Raw genomic sequence first — 8,124 nt, forward strand, 5'->3', positions numbered from 1 at the left:
ACTGGGTCCAATTCACAAGATTTGGGTGCTGAGTTCATAAGGAGTTTTCGAATTTCTCCTGTAGTTGCAGGTGCAAATTTCCTGAGGTGTTGACCATCAAATGGAATATCAGAGCAAAAAGGATCTTTTGCGCCATTGTTCGAAGCAATAGATTCGCAAACTGATAAACAAATATTGCTTATTTTCCCATGAAAATATTTAGCAAAGTTTTGCGATAATTCCTTTCCCTCAGAAGATGAAGGTAAAATGAGATCGGACGTGTTATCCATGAGCCGATTCGTCAGACAACAGAGCTTCTTAGAGTCTCTGCCACACTCGGTTTATTTTGTGTGAATAATATTCCTTTTTGCTCTGAGCTAAGGATTTGCTGTATGTTCGAACTGACTCCTTATATATTTGATGGTGTACAGTCATACGTGTTTGTCACCATGTACGTTTTTTTCGCTTAGTTCGTTTTAGCATATTAAGTTCCTTTGTAAACCACTGCGAAATATGTCTAACGATCGCATTTCTTTCTTTCAATGGTGCGTTGTCATTTATCACATCACGGATACCCTCATCGTAAAGGCCAACCATGTCTTCGATTGGAATATCGCTCTTTATTTTTGATAACCGAGACTCAATGTCCAGGCAAAACTTGTCGTGTTCAATTTCTCGTATTTTGCGAAAATAAAAGGACTTCCTTTGTTTTTGAGGTTTTTGTACTTTGAGGATGGAATGAATGCCTTTGTGATCACAAAATGAAACGCCTTTTGAGTCACATATGAGTTGATTATCAACGGTTGGAGCGGAATTCAGGATTGTGCTGTCATCTCTGGTAATAAGTACGTCCAGTATATGCCCGCGAGCATGAGTATCATCAATTATATGCTGTGTTAACCCATGCTCTTTGAAAGAGTTCATGGATATTTTGGAATTTGGGTCCTTAACCATGTCAAGATGGAAATTCATGTCACCTTTGATAATGAGTTCGTCCGATGAAACTACATGGCGACTTACATAGTGCGACCATTCATTGAAAAATTCAGTAAGCTGTTGTGATGGTAGCCGATAGACTATACATATTAGAATTTTCAAGTTCTGTGAAAACACCGTGCATTCCATGTGCTCAAAATGATGGAACGAATCATCTAACTGTAATTGAATGGAACGAAGATTTTTGTTGTAAATGAATGCAACACCGCCACATTTACGGTTCTTTCTGGGGATGTGGAGTATACTGTACAGCATAACCACCCGGAACGAGTTCTCCTATCACTATGCTGTCTGCGTCACTTCCGAGCCATAATGAGGATCTGTCTAAAGATTATATTTAAAAAATAATGTGGCATTTACTAATCATCATACTACATGTATGTAATAATATCTAAATTGTGTCGAATGGATGCCGAGAGGCAAATGATGGTCAAAATTAAACTATGAGTGTTGGTGCTAAGCAACCAAAATATTCATTTGTTAGTAGAATTGATCAATTTGATTGTGATGTTTTTGTAGTATTTTAAAAAGCCAAATCAGCTCATACAATTCAGAATGTCTCTTGTTTAATGAATATATATATTTCAGAGAGAAAAGGATTGAGAAACAAATCTGCACTTTTGATTTTGACACCGTATACCTCTTTGATTCATTGATTGTATCTTGTTTAGAGTCTCTCTCGAGAATTTTTCACTCATGTGGAGACGTCACCAAGACCGGTGAAGGGCTTCAAATTTTGGCCTTTGCTCGACGCTTAGGGCCATTGAGCAGTGAGGGTTCTTTAGCGTGCCACACCTACTGTGACACGGGACATCCGTTTTTAAGGTAATCTCCGAGAACCCGTGACATTCACACCTGATGTCGAGCGTTTGGCGATGAAACTGTCACTACCTATTATAACAATTTATTTCTGTCGCGGCCGGGATTCGAACCCCGGCCTTCCGTATGCGGGGCGAACGCTTTAACCTCTAGACCACCAAGGCGGTTTATACCTCTTTGATGTCATGAGAACTCATGCTACAATTCATTAAAATACAAAAATGAATGATCCCTGTAAATTTCCTAACAAAATTATATGTCATATGCCTGTTGGTCATCTTCAGTTTTTTTTCATATTCATGAGTGTCAGATCAACTATCAAATTATTATGTCTCCCCTCCCCAGAAGAGGGGTATTGCTTTATTGTAAATTCTTCTTCCGCTAACTCATATAGGGATCCAGGTTAGAATAGGTCCTCAGTACCCCTTACTTGTCGTAAGAGGCAACTAAATGGGGCGGTCCTTCGGATGAGACCGCAAAAACCGAATCCCAGTGGCACGATAAGCGCCGAGCATAGGCCTAAATTTTGCAGCCCTTCACTGGCCATGGTGACGTCTCCATATCAGTGAAAACTTCTCGAGTGGAACGTTAAACAATATAATATACAATCAATCAATCAATCTTCTTCCGCTTCCCATACAAAGTTTGTCCGAACCATAACCCTTTTGTCTTTTGACATAGGCCTTTGATATTTGGTATGTTACCATGCTAATACAATACGTCGATTCGATATATCCCTGTGAGCTCGAAATAAAAGACACCACAGAGTCGTCCACTTCTACTTCAGACTTAAATATTTTATTGAAAGTAGACATTAACGGCAAACTGATAACTCAACTGTATGACAAACGGCGTGATTTCAGTTTATCCATCGTCAACTTCCCATATTTATGTGGCAATATTCCATTATCACCTGCATATGGTGTTTATATCTCTCAATTGATTAGATACGCAAGAGCTTGTTCTGCGTATGGTCAGTTTTTAAATCGAGGTAAGCTACTGACAAACAAGTTGATGGTACAGGGGTTTCAACAGTCTTGATAGACTTGCTCAAGTCTCTATGTTGTTTAATTTTATTACTTTATCATTTCGTTCAAATTTTTCTGTGTTTCAGAATTCTAAATATCATTAAACGTCACCAAACATAGAGACTTGTAAACCCTGCACAGGGCTTATCAGGCTCCTAATTAAATCTGTCATCGTGTATCCCTCTGTAAGGTGTTTTATGACCTTTCCCCAAATCAAAATGTTTTAGTTTAGCTGTTTCATTCCTAGTGTTTCCATATGGTCAATTCACATGGCAGTTTCTACACTGTGAAAGTTTTTCAGTTTTATTAGGTCACCTTAGTAAAATCGGGTGACCTATTGCAACTGGTCTGCGTCCATTGTGAGTTAACAATTCTTGATAACTACCATTCCAATTCTATGAAGCATCCTTGGGACATGGGGGACATGAGTTGTAATTTTCAGGACTCCTATACTTCTGGGGCCTTAGGGCAGGGCAAAAATTGGCCAATTTTCAAATATTTTCTCTAGACACCACACATGTGTAAGAAAAAATAAATGCATTGTGATATAGATCAGGAAGGACTCTACCAAAACTGTAAATTTCACCATCCCCGGGATAGAGTTTCTGACCCCCAGGGAAGGGCCAAACGTGATATATTATTATAGTGTTTCTGTGTAAAACGCTTAGATAACATCTTCTTTTGTGCTATTGATACTAAATTGTAACTAAATGGATATTTAGAAAGAAAAGGTAGTCCTTTACCAAAATTGTAAATTTGATGATCTCAGGGGGTAGGGGTTTTGGTATCAGGGTGGGGCCAAAGTGGTCAGTTATTAAATGTGTGAAAAATAGAACTGTTTAAACTTCTTGATAACTACTGTTCCAATTCCTTTCAAATTTGGTATGAAGCATCTTCGGGACAGGACGTAAAACATCAATCAATCTTCAGGACAAGGGGGACACAAATTGTAAATTTCAGGACCCCTGCACCCCTGGGGCCTTAGGGCGGGACAAAAACTGCCAAAAGTAGACCAATTTTCTCAAAATCTTCTATATAACCGAATATCTTTTAAGAAAGACTAAAAGCTTAGTGATATAGAGTAGGAATTTAAGGCCTCTACCAAAATTGTAAATTTCATGATTCTAAATGGTAAGGCTTGGTTTCAGGGTGGAGCCAGAATTATTATAGTGATTATTGTTTTTATCATTTGAAGAACTTCTTTAAGTTTACTGATGCAGTATAAAAACTAATTGCATAATTTGGAAATACAAAAAATGGTGAATTTTGCAAAGTTATTCCAAGGATCATCAAAGACAGAATATTTTGTGCTAATTGAAAGATATTACTTGTACATTGACATAAATCCAGACACCCATACTGATAAAGTTTGCTTTAAGTGTGCAAGAGAAGTCAATAAGGTGAATGAACGTGTTTTGAAACTTAAGACAAACTGTAAGTGAACAATAGGAAGTCTGTTGCAATCCTATGGACATGGAACATCTAAGAGATTAGTTTCTGGTTAAATTTTAAGTCACTTATAGACAACTGATTTAATCCTTATGATATGGCTTTAGAAGATTAGATATTTCCGTGTTCATTTTAATTCAGAGAAGTTTTAATTGTTCAACTTTGTAACATTTTGGAAATCCCCATAGCCATACATCAACTGTCAACTTATCAGCGATTCTGCAACACCACACTGCAGTGTTGTAATATGATACCTTTACCGACCGTATTCTGGTCGGTGATTTTGCAGGGTTTACAAGTCTCTATGTTTGGCATTATTAAAAAGTATTAAAGAGAGTAACGATTATTAAACACGGAGACTTGAGCAAGTCTACAGTCTTGATTGAAGTCAGTATTTCGCAAATTCCATGGTCGTTATAACGATCTAGTTTGCCAATACAACCTATCATTGGGTCAAATGCTGTCTGACGTGTTTTATACCAATTGTTAGACCGTTCTCGGCACACTGATTTTGACTACGGATAACTCCGTTTGTAGTTAACCTGATGAGGATATTTGGCTCACGGCGGGTGTGACGAATACGGGACGTTTTGCCCCTGAGGACGTTTCGTGCTAAGACGATTCGCCCCAAAAGACGATTCACTCTGAGACGTTTCGCCCCAAGACGATTCGCACTTTGATATTAAACTTACATTGGTGACTGTCTTTATTTTCTTTAATTTGTAGATTAATGTTTATAAATATCCATACTGATTAAAAAATAAGTTAATAGCCTATGTTATAGAAATAATCAAACATGTGGAATTATAATTATAGGGATTAACACTCTCAACAAACTAGCATCTATATTTTGCGGATATGCTCCAGATGTCATTTCCACGGATAATATAATGAAGAGACTCCTTTCAATTATGAGATTCCGTTTATATATAAAAATAAAATTAAAATAATCTCTTCAATCCGTACATAGCAGAGATAGCAACGATGTGGGGTTTATGGATCGAATTTTTGCATTGGCAAAAATATGAAAATTTCATATACAATACCAGATACGTTAATATAGATAATTTTAAAAAATTGGTGTTGTGTTAAAGGAATTGCATGGTGTTCTGTTTGAAAAATATATTTCGCCGTACCAGATTAACATTTGAATTTGTTCCAAGTTGTAAATCTATTTCTCTGAGAGTGAAAAAAAGAAAAGAAAGATTGCTTTTCTAAATTAGACACCATGATTTCCTTAGATACACCCTCCTAAATCCGCTACCGGGTATACATGAATAATTTCGATTAAGAAATATGAAAAATTGAATGTTCTGTATTACTTAGCTTAAACAATATTTATTCGTAAATAATTCGATAATTTTTACAAACAATGTCTTATACATGAAATAGATTGAGAAACAAGCCAAAAGGCTTATATTAATCTCGCTCTAAATATCTTATAAGTAAGAGGTGAATGAAAATTCTAAGTAAAATAAGTCGTATACTAATTATTACAATACATGCAAAAAGAAATAGGAATAAAAGAGAAAAGCTGGAAATGATTATTGGGAGAAAAATAACACACGTTTATATGAATGATAAGTGTCGATACAGATCAAATAAATATAAACTATAGACAAAGTTGAAATAATATGAAGATTAAGAGCACTGCATTCTAATCTCAGTTTTGCATGAAGAGTTTGTCCGATTCTGGTTCCTAAGTAAAAATAATTTGGAATATCAACGACACTTATATTAAGATATTTCTTAAAGCTAGATAGAGAGGGATTTAATTGGACATTTCGAGGAAGTGCATTCCATTTCCTTATTGTAGATGGAAAAAATGAATTAAAATATAGCTTGGTTCTAGGGTTGATTTCTTGCAGTGAATTAGTTGCTCTTGTGTTGTAGTTGTGACCTTGATTTTTCAGAGACTGAATTCTATTGTTTAGGGAGTCATGTTATGGTATATCTTGTGGAGTTGAATAAGTCGATGATTTTCTCTACGCTTTGACAATGGATCCCATCCCGTTTCTGTATTACTTGAACATGTGACTATAAATCATATATAAAATGTTTAAGCTGCCCTGTCCAACCAGACTTTCATATCATTAAATATGAATATAATCATATAATCAAAAGGAAACTTCAATCACACTCAAGTACTAATTAAAATCAAGATCTAATTTGATTGAGGAAATTCAGTGTACATGGACTAGTATCATGCCTGTCTATATATGTTAACATCAAATGTAATCAGACAAAACTTCTTAGATATGTAGTTATATAGATAATAACCAAAGTAATTGGAAAATGCAGGGACATTTCGCACCACAAATGGGGCGAACCGTCCTAGTGCGAATCGTCGAAGTACGAAACGTCTTTTGGTGCGAAACGTCCCGTTACCGGTGTGACCGGTCGACAGGAGATGCTTACTTATTATAACTGTTTGGTGTTTTTTATTGTATGAATCAATCTGGGCATAAAGATTGTTCCCAAGAAGTATGAAGTTATTCTGTTGGCCGGTTTTAATATCATCTATAAAACATCGCAATCCGGGACCGTCGGGAGTACTAGATTTAACGCCTGCCCCATTTAGTGTCAACAGTAATGGCAGCGCCCATGAAAGAGTGTGTGTTTTGTTGTGCCACTATCAAAGGTCGCGGTTACAGGGCGCTGTCGTCAAAAACTTCAGTTGCACAATACAGCTATGCCCTCGAGTGCCTCAAATTTCATCCAACAGACGCATCATTCGCGTGCAGTCATTGTACGAACAAATTGAATCGAGTATGTAGACTCAACGAGTTAATGGTCACGAAAGTGGACCAGATGAAGAAGGAAAGAGATAAGTTGTTAGGTATGTTTATATTTTGAATATAATTAATTTGAAAATAAACTGACAAAGAAGTTGTAAATTTGCTCCATTAAGTGTACATGCATTGAAACCTATAGCAGATTATCTGTCAGATAAATCATACATTGTACTTGAGGGTACTATACAACTTATAAGCTTAAGTTTATAAATAGCTTTTTCAACTTGGGTTATGAACCAGGATTACCGGTATCTTACTTATAAAACAAACAATTTAAAAGACAATGTATTAATTTGCAGGTGTTTTAAGGCAACATATTATTGCTAAGCAAAGTACTCCAAAATGTACAGTAAAGAGGCCATTGATAAAGACACCATCTCCAAAAGGGATAATCAAAAGGTCACTTTTCACAATACCAGACCATTTCCAACCTCCTCCTGTACATCACGAGACAAAACAAAGCAGCATGGAAGAGAAATCAACACAATCACAATGTTCAAGCAATGAGTTTGAAGTTAATTTTGTAAAAATTGAGGTCCCTTTCGATTGAAATTTGACAGAGTTAGCAAAAAAGTGGTCAATATGAGTATTGACCGGGCCAGTGGTCGATACTGGTTGATTGAAAATTGTTTGACCATTATAGTCAGTGTTATTATTAGTTATTTCAAATGTTTAAGTGGCCATTATGGTATATACTGTAATTCATAACATGCACTATCAGTTTATAATAATACTTAAAAGTCATAATATTAAATAAATAATGTAAATGACTCTGTTAAATTGGAGAAGATGTATAGGTTGATGTTCAAATTCCTTAGTTTAACAAGAACTACCAATTGCTCCAAATCTTCATTTTAACTGTAAAGTAAACATTTGAGAGGGTTGGTTGGTGATGTTTTCATAACAATAACATGCACACTGGTCATCTCTGGTCTCAGCCTATGCTTATTAACACCTGTCAGCTCTGTTTTCTGTAATCAGGTAAATCTCCTGCTCTGTACATTGCAACTCATTGTTTATCTAGAGCACCTGCCACCCAAATTCATATTAAATCACTA

Source organism: Ostrea edulis, chromosome 1 (assembly GCF_947568905.1).
Source record: "Ostrea edulis chromosome 1, xbOstEdul1.1, whole genome shotgun sequence".
In the NCBI taxonomy this organism is placed as follows: domain Eukaryota; kingdom Metazoa; phylum Mollusca; class Bivalvia; order Ostreida; family Ostreidae; genus Ostrea; species Ostrea edulis.